An 11997-nucleotide genomic window follows, 5' to 3' on the forward strand; every position below is an offset into this window, starting at 1 on the left:
TTGTATCTAAATGGTATGACATCTTCAAGTGTCTGGACTGCTAGTCCGATCCTCACAATCTTTTACAATATTGTGCACTATATTGTATTAAATATATCGTCGACGATCATTTTGTGTCAGTTCCGAAGCGACATAACTTGTGGAGATCTCATCACTTTCTTTAGATCTCATCACTTTCTTTATTTTCAGATACCTGAACTTTTTTGAAAGTTTCATGAAATGTTATGTCGCGGGCTCTTCTAAAGCTTATTTCCTCCTCATTTTGATCATTAGCTCCTACTATTTTTCAAGGATTGTTACCTTTGGAACCGATTGGTCTATCACGCTTCATGCGTACAGTAAACTCTATCCTTCAGGGACTTTAATTTTAATAGGAGCATTTGCAGCTGAAATATGATATTTAATTTTGGATCAGCAATTGCTTCTGGCATTCGACTTGAATTATCTTCTAAGTGAGGATCATGATAATTCGATTCATATAGCATATTTTTCAACTGTTTATTCCATCCCCCAAATGTTAGAAAAACTAACATATATCCCCAATCATCTTTGGAAAACATATCTTTGTGTATTATGGTAGAGAAATTAATCATATACCACGCAACAAAAGATAGTAAAAATATTTGGTTTCTGATCCTAAACCAATTGTGAAGGGAGGACTTATCATATATTGTTGATCTGATGCATACAAGTGATGCTATATGCAATTTAGAAAATCTTAGACCAACACATGAAGCTTTGTTCTCATAAGCAATGGTTTAGCCATTAATAGGAGGTATTCAATGCTAAACCAACTTGGATATAAACCAGCATTATCAAGATGAACTATCTTGATTTCATAATCTGAAAATTATGCTCTTAATCGAGAAAAGCAATTCCAAATGCCAAACTGCAGGTTGACAATAATTACACATGTAACCATCTCATATATGCACCTATAAGTGGTTCACATGATAGGTGAACAGGCCCATATTCACCTTTTATATATTTCAGAATCAGGGGTCTTAGTCCCAACTTTAGCTGGTATAATCAATTCATTATGAGAACAAACAACACATGAGAATTCCTGAAGAATCTTCTAGTTCTTTAGTATATGCTTATCTGAATTCTCAAATAGCTCATTTAAAAATGGCAATTGAAAACTTCAAGTTTATCATGTCATGCGTTATCACTTAGTAAACTTCTGGTTTACTATGGCATAAACTTTTGCTTTAGTAAACTTCTGATTTACTGTGATACATGATATAGTACAAATTAAAGAATAAGGCGGGTAACTTCTCACATACATATTATTTTACCCCCTATGATTGTGGAAACATGAAGATTATCAATCTTCCAATCATTTGTAGTCTCAATATGATAGCCATTTGTATTAGTAAACTTCAGGTTTACTACAACATATGTTTTGACCATAATCATATAATATGAATGACATATTTGTATATAAGCTCATCGAGAACATTCATTTATTATCCACAATCTAATATTTATCTGGAACTATTGGTGTCATGTATTCTTTAGGCAAACATTTAGCTCTTCAGGAGTTGTTGATACATTTTGTACTATCAAATATTGCTCAGACATTGTTGGTGTCATGAGAGAAAATCACAATCAAATAAACAATGTAAAACAATTGTTTAAGCACACGAAAACTCCTCTTCATAATATTTTTCCACTTCAGGAGGCAATTTCAATTGTGTTACTTCTTCAGGAGCAAATTTAAAATACGAAATATTGAGTATATATTCTCTCAATTATATTAACTCTTCTGGAGGTGAATTGTAATGTATTCACATCAAGAGCGCGTTCATATTTACCCGACTTATTAGTATTGTCACATTCACTTCAGGGAATGAATTAATATTATCAAAAGTTCTCATCCTTCAGGAAATCGAACATAATTATCTGAATGCACATTAATTACATCAAATTGTGATGCCTCCACCTCTTTTAAAATATTTACTACTTCAGGAGCAAATCTAGGTGTGCATTTAATATAAAGAATATTTATGTAGCTTATCTTTAATTGTAACCATAGAAAACCTAAATTATCACTTCTGGTGATCATAGACATATACCACTTCTGGTAGTTAACAAAATATAATTACAATGAGATATACGAAATATAATCATTTCTTGTGGTTGTATATTTCTTGCAAACTTTGCTAGAGTTTAAGTTGATCTAATAATGTTATCCATATTCTTCAAAATGACATAAATAAGATATATTATAGTAAACATCATTATCAAATCATAATTTTTCTTTATGTACAACAATTACATAACCATACTATCTATTACAAATAACAAAAATTAAAATATTCACATTTCTACAGATTCACCATCGATTACATGACTTATTTTTCCTTTTGGGAGTGCAAGGTAATCAATTACATCTAAATGCATGAAGTCTAAATTATCTTCAGAAATAAAATTTGCTTCAGCATTTTTCTCTGTCTTCTTTAGGGAGGCTTGATAAAGCTCAACCAGGTGCTTTGGCGTACGACAGGTACGTGACCAATGCCCTTTTTCTCCACATCTATAGCATGGATTTTCTGCATTTGGTGTTTGCACCGCTTCATGCTTTTGTTCCTTCCTTTTCTACTGTTGGTGGTGAGGATTGTTCTTTGGTGCATTATTATTACCATGATTAGAGTTTCTTTCCCGACCACGACCATGACCACGACTTGGGCGACCTTTTCCACGTTTAGCCTGGTGGAAGTTCGTGTCATTCACTTCAGGGAATGGACAAGAACCAGTAGGTCGGCTTTCATGATTTTTCATTAATAGCCCATTATGTTGCTCGGCTATAAGAAGATGTGAGATAAGTTCAGAATACTTTTTAAATCTCATCTCTCGATATTGATGCTGCAGGAGCATATTCGAGGCATGAAAAGTGGTGAAAGTTTTCTCCAACATATCATGACCAGTAATATTATCACCACGTAACTTCAATTGGGAAATAATTCTGAACATAGCATAATTATACTCACTAATAGATTTAAAATCTCGTAGCCTTAGATGAATCCAATCATATCGTGCATGTGGAAGAACGACCATCTTCAGATGGTCATATCTATCTTTCAAATTATTCCACAATATGACTGGATCTTTAACAGTAAGATATTCTATTTTCAGGCCCTCATCAAGGTGATGGTGTAGGAATATCATTGTTTTGGCACGGTCTTGGTTTGATGCCTGATTTTTGTCTTTGATAGTGTCTGCCAGACCCATCGCATCAAGATGAATTTCAGCATCAAGCACCTAAGACATGTAGCTTTTGCCCGATATATCCAGGGCTACAAATTCAAGTTTAGAAAGATTTGACATTATTTAGGAAAAGAAAGTTCTTACCTCAGATACTTTCAAAATATTTACTCGAGATGGAAGAGTTTCGTGTTGATAACATGTTATAAAATAAAGACTATAAAGTAAAGACAAGTATAGAGAGAAACTGATATATTATTCGAATTCAAACTGATGTACATAATGAACTGAAATCTCTTCTATTTATAGAAGAAAGGAAGTTGTTGTGTAAGCTGCTACTATACCAGATATGGATAATCTTCTACTGAGAGCAATGTTTATCCATAACGGAGTACTGAAAGGATAAGCTTATTATACCCGGTATGGATAATCTTCTACCGGGGATAATATTTATCCATAACTGGGTACTGAAAGGATAAGCTTATTATACCTGGTATGAATAATCTTCTACCGGGTGTAATGTTTATCCATAACTAGGTACTGAAAGGATAAGCTTATTATATCTGGTATGGATAATCTTCTACCGGGGATAATATTTATCTATAACTGGGTACTGAAATGATAAGCTTATTATACCCGGTATGAATAATTTTCTACCGGGAGTAATATTTATCCATAACCGGGTATCGAAGTGATAAGCTTCTTCAGGAAGCTTATTTCCAATAGAGAACTTAAATAGATAAACATATTTACGGTGGAGTCCCATATAGATAAACTTCTTCAGGAAACTTATTTACAACGGAGTACTAAATGAACATCCATAATATAATATATTTATAACAAAGACAAGAAAACTACTTTAACACCTCTTTTATTTTTGGAGTCTAGGCCAAGCCTCTCGATTGCCACATATATATGTTTGACCAAACACAAGAAATTAATAATCTTGAATCAAAACAAAGGGATATCCGCATATTCTTTGAGAGTACTTTTCAAAAGAAACAAAACAGAAAAAACAAAAATATTGAAAAGAATTAATCGTATCATACTATTTTCATATGAGTTATTTGAAAATAATGGAGATATGATTTTGTAGTTCATTATAAGTATTATTTATTGATAAACTATTTTCAGGTGAGATTAAAAAAATATATATAGAAGTCTATAATGTTGGGTTTTGTTAATTAAAACAAAAGAGATATGAATGGAAAATGGTGGAAAACGAAATAGAGGGAAATAAAATTTTTAATTAGTCTTTTTTACAAAGGAACTTTGTCCCTCATTGAATAGGAAGAGGAAAATTCTTGTGCTTATATATAGGAGCACTTCTTCTACTAGCTCTTAAAGAGTTAAGAAGAGAGCAAGCCTCGCGCCATCGTCGTCGTCGCTCGCTCGGCTTCGGATTCGATAACCTTGGGCAACTGTGAGGGGATTAAATTCCTTAAGGACACACAAGAAAATTGTGGGCTCGAAATTTTTCTATTTTGTTTTCTTAAACTAACGTTTTTTCTAGATTTGCTAGTAGTACTTCGTTCATATTCTTGTTTGCTGCCTTGGAATTATTTTTCTAAATATGTTATCTTGCTATTACTTATTATCGGTACCCTTTTTATATTCTCTGTTGTTATCTTCGATATAGTTTTCTAATTATTTGTCTTGCCATTACTTGCTATCAGAGTTTATCTCACCTTCTTTAGCCGAGAGTCTATCGGAAACAGTCTCGCTGCCCTCCCAAAGTAGGAATAAGACTGCATATATCCTACCCTCCCCAGACCCCACTTGTGGGATTATACTGAGTGGTTGTTGTTGTTGTAGTGTAATAGATAAGATAGCTTCACGTTTAATCAAAAGTTTTAGCTTCGATTCTTAAAAATAAAAATAATAAGTACTTTTTCTTATTTTCCTAGAACAATATCGAATGAGAAACCAAAAGATTAATAACAAACTAAGAGCGTGTTTGGCCATAAAAAAATCACTTTTTTTTATTTTTTTCAATATTAGTATTTGGCCATGATTTTTCAATTTCACTTGAAAATGAATTTCGGAATTTTTCGAAAATTTGAAAAACTCCAAAAAGTTATTTTTCATAATTCACTTAGATCACTTACAAAATTTCAAAAATAACCTAAAATTGCATTCATGTCCAAATACAACTCTAATTTTCAAATATTATTTTTATTTTATTGTTTTTTTCTCACTTTTTTCGGAAATTTGACATTTGTTATGTCCAAACGCCCACTAAATACAGAAACATTATCATCGATTCATCGTGGGGTATCGTGTGATGGGACGCGACGAATGAGCGGTCAGAGGTAATCGTGGGATCACATCTCAGTTTCGACGCGGCGGAGGAGGGACGAAATGTGTCAATCTGATGGAATTCATTTGTCGTCACGCTATTCGAGGCGCGTGAATTTAAATACTCTTTTTTGGTATGGTAAATACTACAGCAGTAGGAAATTATAGTAGTAGCTAATTTCTTTTTTTTAGGATAAGCGAATTTTTTATTTTTTTTAAAGGGAGTGTAAAGTTAAAAGTAAATAAAAATGAACAACGGAATAAAAGATAAAATCATTTTTTCTGCTTCCTTTCCTGTCATTGTAGTTTTTGTTATTATGTCCAAATCCTTCGTTCAAAACAATTCAAATTGTTCAAATCTACTTTCAATTAAGTACCACAAAAGAACTTCAACTCTTGTCTTTATAACCATACCCAAACAACTGAAACACTTAAAGTGGAATCAGGTGAGTATTTTATTTTAGAAAATAATCAATGACTTTCAAAATTTGGAAAAAAAAGATCAAATTGTTAAAAAATTCCATGAAAGTAGGTTACATTAGACCTTTGATGAGTTTTTGGCAAATATTGTCCCTTATCTTTGATGGTAGGTCTATTTTGGTCCCTCAAGTATAATCCTGAGCATATTTAGTCCCTTAAGTATGCTAAAGTGGAGCACCTTTAGTCTCACTGATAGAATCTGTTCAAAAACTAACGGTGTTAACCAACTCTGATTCACGAAGCAAATCTTCTGCTCTGGAGCAAAATGTTTCCTCTCCTTTTATTGGATAACATAAATTATCACTTTAATTCCTTATTTTAGATAATGTCTTCTAAAATTTTGAACTTGAAAATATCCACTTTTAGCCGCGGTATAAATAATAGCTGAAAAAAATGTGTGTGTGTGTGTGTGTATATATATATATATGTTAATATACAAAAATTATACAAATTTTATATACTTTTTTCGGCTACCAGATGTAAATAGTTTCTGACACAGGCTAAAAGTGATAATACTATCTGATTATTCGTTTGCTTCAATAATATGCCTAGAAGTGATCTTGGCAGCTCTATTTTTTTCAACCGAAATTTTTAAAAGTAAAAGTTTCAACGTTAAAATCTTAAATTTATCAACTCTGTACTATTAGTGGTGTTGGTTTATAAAATATTTTTGATAAGTAAATTAAAAAGACGATGAGTGCCGAAACCAACCCCGTAATTAATCTTGGACAGATTCTGTCAGTGAGACTAAGTGTGCTCCACTTTAACATACTTAAGAGACTAAATATTATCAGGGTTATATTTGAGTGACCAAAATATACCTGCCCTCAAAATATGGGACAATATTGGCCAAAAACTCGACCTTTAGGCATCCGCATTATCTTTTAGACATATTTCGTTTAACAATTTTTAAAAATTATTTTTATTACACGGAGAGAGGAAGGGGGAGGGGATGAACAAAGTGCCATATTACCGACGGAGTTTGAACTCTCCACCTCTAATTTCTGATCTGGATTCTTCTTAACCTCAAAAATTACAAACTCTCTTGCTTCCTTAGATTTCAACTCCCGAAGAACAAAGTCAGTCAAGAAATACTTTGTCATCATCCAGCGGCCATTCAAAGAGGAGTCTTTCTTGTTCTTGTAACTCAAGCTTCTTTTATACCCAATAATCAGACTCTCATCTTCATCAAGAATTTTCTTGCCTTTATTCTGCTGTGTCTAAGTCCAATTACCCGTAGTGCTATTGAATCTGGCATCAATGGGCTTCTTCTTCTTCAATTGGGTAAATAAGTAATGAGTTTTCTTGAAACTCATGTCTCCAATTAATTGCCATGGCTCTTTGCTGTAAACATCTGCAAAGACAATCAATTCTTCAGTTGGTAAGCATTTTCCAGCCACAAATTTTAACAGTTGCATTATCATATCAGTGTCAGAGGGACGAAATTGAGGATTCTTCTCCATGGGTTCCGTTCTTTCTTGAAGACTTTGAAAACAAAAAACTTAGTTGATTGAGAATGACAAAGTATGTTCGAAAATGGAAACCACTTTGAAATAAAAATGGAACAATCAATCTGGGAGATTTTAATTTTATGTACACTTGTTGGACAAGTTGATGGTTGGATTTGACCTTTAAAATTCAAACTAAAATCTTAGTTAAGTAATTTTATAAGTGTCTCTTTGAAAAATAAGGGAAATGATATTTCTTGCCATTGGTATTAGAAACTATGAGCATTATCAATAAAGGTCAAAATTATCATCAATAATTCGCATGGTAACAACTAATGCAAAACTAAATCATAGGTAGCTCGACCAAAATAAAAAACTTATGTAATCCAATAGTTTAGAAAATTTCACTATTATCTGAGGCTTATAGTGCCTTTCTATCCTCTAACAGACTTGCTCACTTCTTGGTAATTGAGAAACATCAAGACAGAGGTGCTAATGTCGTTGGAAAACATTCAAATGATATATTGTGAGAGCTTCAAATGGCAAAGAAGATGTGCTAGCTAAGAAAAGCAATTGAATATTTTCTTTTTAGTGAATCCAATGAGAAAATCATAAAATGGTTCTTAACTTCTTACATGTATATATTTGGGAAGAAGATTTTGCATTCAATTGGTTAGAGATTTTGTTTTTTATATTTTAAGAGTTAATTCAAGTTAATAAAATATTAGCCATATATTTGTAATCAATACCTTGATATTATTGTAAAAGAATTTATTTACTAATTTATAGATTTGAATAATTTAATTCAAAGTTCTAAAATATTTCTAACATTAAAAGATATACAATCTTTATTTCTTTCTCTTCTGTTGCTTTTTGAGCCGAGTGTCTCCTGGAAACAGCCTCTCTATCCTTCGGGGTAGGGGTAAGGTCTGCGTACATATTACCCTCCCCAGACCCCACTTGTGGGATTATACTGGGTTGTTGTTGATGTTGTAATATATATAATCTGGTCTTTTGCAGCGTATTTTTCTTTCCTCTGTCGACCTAAGAATGCAAATCATATTAAATCCAATCGAACTCATCATCAAATTGCCAAAATTTTTGGTATAAGCTCCTTAAAGTGTATTTAGTTGTTTGCAATAATACCCAATCAAAATCGAATCCAACTGAAAATTTTATTTTTGGACTCAACGCTTTGAAGCTTTTGTTTAGTGGCAGACAACTCTTGTTCAAGTTTTTATACTCCAAATCAGTCGATAAATACAAAAATAACTTGGAAACAACAGCAAACTCACGTGAATCACTTGATTTTTAGGTTCCTTTTTGTTTTATATTATTTGGATATAAAATTGTTGTTGCATAGAATTATATTATTATATGCACTTTGTGTGTCGTTTTTATTATTTTACATGTGATGTGTATGACATTGTATGTCCAATGATACATTACACATATAAATAACATACATCCAACATACACAATACATATAACTTATTTGTATATCATTGTTCTTCTTCCTATTCGAGGTTCAATTTGAAAATCCAAATAAAATCAATTCGAATTTTTATCAAATTCTCTCAAAATCGAGATATAAACTTGAAAAAATATTCTCAATCATTTTCAACAATATACAATCCCAAACAAATATTAATAATTTTACAAAATTTAATTTTCAAATACAAAGTTTTAATTTTTTTTAATGGTTGTCAATGACTGTCACTACTTTGATTCAGAACATGTGTTGAATTTAAAGAGAGAAATTAGTGATCCTTAAAAAGAGAAAAGAATGAGTTTTGAAATTGAGATAAAAAAGAAGAAGAAGAAGAAGAAAAGCTATGGGTTGGACAGTAATTGGATGACAAACATAGGGAGAAGTAACAGATCCTCCGTTATTATGAATTTGTATATAAATTATAAATATAAATATGATATGTAATTAAGAAGAAACTCTATAAGAATGATAATTCCGGAAAAAGTAAAAAAAAAAAGGTATTTTCAATTTGAAAATAGTATTTGAAAATTGGAGTTGTGGTTGGACATAAATATAAGTTGGACACGATTATACACATATTATATATAAATTACACATCATTCAATTTTTTTTAATTTAAGTGGTCAGGTGAGCACCTATTTAGTTGATTAGATAAAGCCAAAAGAGAAATATGAAATAATTTCAACCAAAAACTAAAAATATAATTAAAGTTTATATATAGACAATTTTTATGAAAACTCGTCCTTTTATTGTAAAATAAATTAATTTTTTGTAACAACAAAGATAATGACATAAAAATAAGATAAAAGAAAATAAATATTGAAAAAATATATTAGAAAGATCTAAAAACGAGAAATAAAAGATGACAACAAATTTCTTCTTATGTTTCATCTTTGTTGAGTATAAAAAATTTGAAAGTTAATCTCATCGATTTCAAATATATTTTTTTCAACTCAAATACATAGATTATAAGATAAGGATATCTTCGATTTTTTTTAATTTACATTATGTGTCGTTTTAAAAAAAATCACTATTACTAACAAACTCATATGATATTTGAATTTGAATTGGAATGCAGTTTGAGTAGTTTGCATTGAGGTTAAGCCAAGTATGATGTCGAAAAATAAACTACTTGACAACTTTAAGACAATATATGCAATGTTTTATAATAATTCAACTATTTTAACATTTAATGATTCAAAGAACAAATTTTTTGTATATATAGGATATTAAAAATTCAAATTTTGGGGCTAGAGATATCGATAAACTTAAAGTGGAGTCATACTAAAATAAATCCGACCAAAGAATCATTTAAATTTTTAGATAGCCGATTAAAGTGAATTTTAAATTAAGGATAATATCTTCACTTGAATCAATATAAAGATAATTATTATAATATATATAAAGTTTTAGAAATTAAAATTTCAAAATAGAAATATTTTTTGAAAGATAAAATTATACCAACTAAGAGTTCAAATCGTAGTATAAGAGTCACGTCGTAATCAAAGAATCGTTTTATATCGTGTCAACCTTTGTGTTTTGCCATAAATATGAGTTGTTATTTCACTTTGTGGCTATTTTTAAGTTCCAATGACACCTATGAGAATAGTGCAAAAATAAAATTATCACTACGAGAATTGAGAAAATGTTAGTCTTTTTTCATGTAGTGTTCTTAATTAATATCTGACGATTATCTATAATTATTTAGAAGGTTTAAATGTTAAGGTTATTTACATATAATTTAAACAACTCAGATATTTAACATGGTTAATGTCAAATAACAAAATGGAGTAAAATAAATTCACTAGCTAAAGAATTTTTTTATATTTTTAGATAGCCAACTAAAATGAGTTTTGAATTAAGAATAATATTTCCATTTACATTATTATAAAAATAATTATTATTGAAAAATAATGTTTTAGAAACTAAAATTTTAAGAAAGAATTTTTTTTTAAAAGATATCAACACACCAAATAAGAGTTCAAATAGTAGTGAAAGAGTTAAGTCTTATCCAAAGAGTCATTCATTGTCTCAATATTTGATTGTTTTGCCATAAATATGAATTATTATTTTGCTTCCGGACTATTTTTATTATCCAATGACACCGGCAAGAATGGTATCACAAAAAAAATAGAAGAAATAGTTAAATTTTTTCATGAAGTTAATATCTAATGATTATCTATATTCACTGAGAAAGTGTAAATTTTAAGATTATTTACATTAATCCAAATAACTTAAATATTTGACATGATAAGTGTCCGCGCATCCGCGCATCCGCGCATCCGCGCGGGTACTAATACTAGTTTGTATATAAATTATAAATATAGATATGATATGTAATTAAGAAGAAACTCTATATGGTAATTAAGTGGGCGTGCGGACATAAGAATTACGAAATTCTGAAAAAGGTTAAAAAAAAAAAGTATTTTCAAGTTGAAATAGTATTTGAAAATTGAATTTGTGTTTGGACATAAATATAAATTGGAGTTATTTAAAAAATTTGTGAGAGATTGGGACTAAAAATTTTGAAAAACAGTTTTTTGAAAATTTTCGAATTTCAAAAAAAAATCTGGAATTCAACTTCAAGTTGAATTTGAAATTTTTATGGTCAAACAGTGATTCCGAAAAAAAATGAAAAAAAAAATCGAAAAAAATAAATTTTTTTTGGCCAAACAAGCTCTAAGTATAACTATGTACATAATTTCAAAACTTTACTAAGAAAGAAACTTCTAGCGTACACATCATTACCATGTCCCCACTCCCGAGCCTCCGCATATTTCGGGGCATTTGCATCTATACCCATATTTTGTGTCATATTTTAACTTGTATCCGTTTTGCAAAAAAAATTGCAAGCGTACCCGCTTTTCTCATAACTTCAGCATATGTGGCTGAAGTAGCAAAGACAATCACGCAAAACTTCAGCATTCTAGTAGCCGGGCATGAAGTTCAGCTTTAGAGCTGAAGTTTTTGTTTTTGTAACTGGCGAACTTCAGCTCTAGAGCTGAAGTTTTTGTTTTGTAACTCGCGAACTTCAGCTTTAGAGGTTGAGGTGGATGTGCGGGTATTCAATGA

At 30.6% G+C, this 11997-nt stretch overlaps 1 pseudogene; it reads right to left on the bottom strand.

The window, feature by feature from the left end:
• Positions 1 to 6861: 6861 nt before the first annotated feature.
• Positions 6862 to 11728, bottom strand: LOC107832259 (NAC domain-containing protein 18-like; annotated as a pseudogene).
• Positions 11729 to 11997: the final 269 nt, after the last annotated feature.

This window comes from Nicotiana tabacum, chromosome 20 (genome assembly GCF_000715075.1).
Source record: "Nicotiana tabacum cultivar K326 chromosome 20, ASM71507v2, whole genome shotgun sequence".
NCBI lineage: Eukaryota > Viridiplantae > Streptophyta > Magnoliopsida > Solanales > Solanaceae > Nicotiana > Nicotiana tabacum.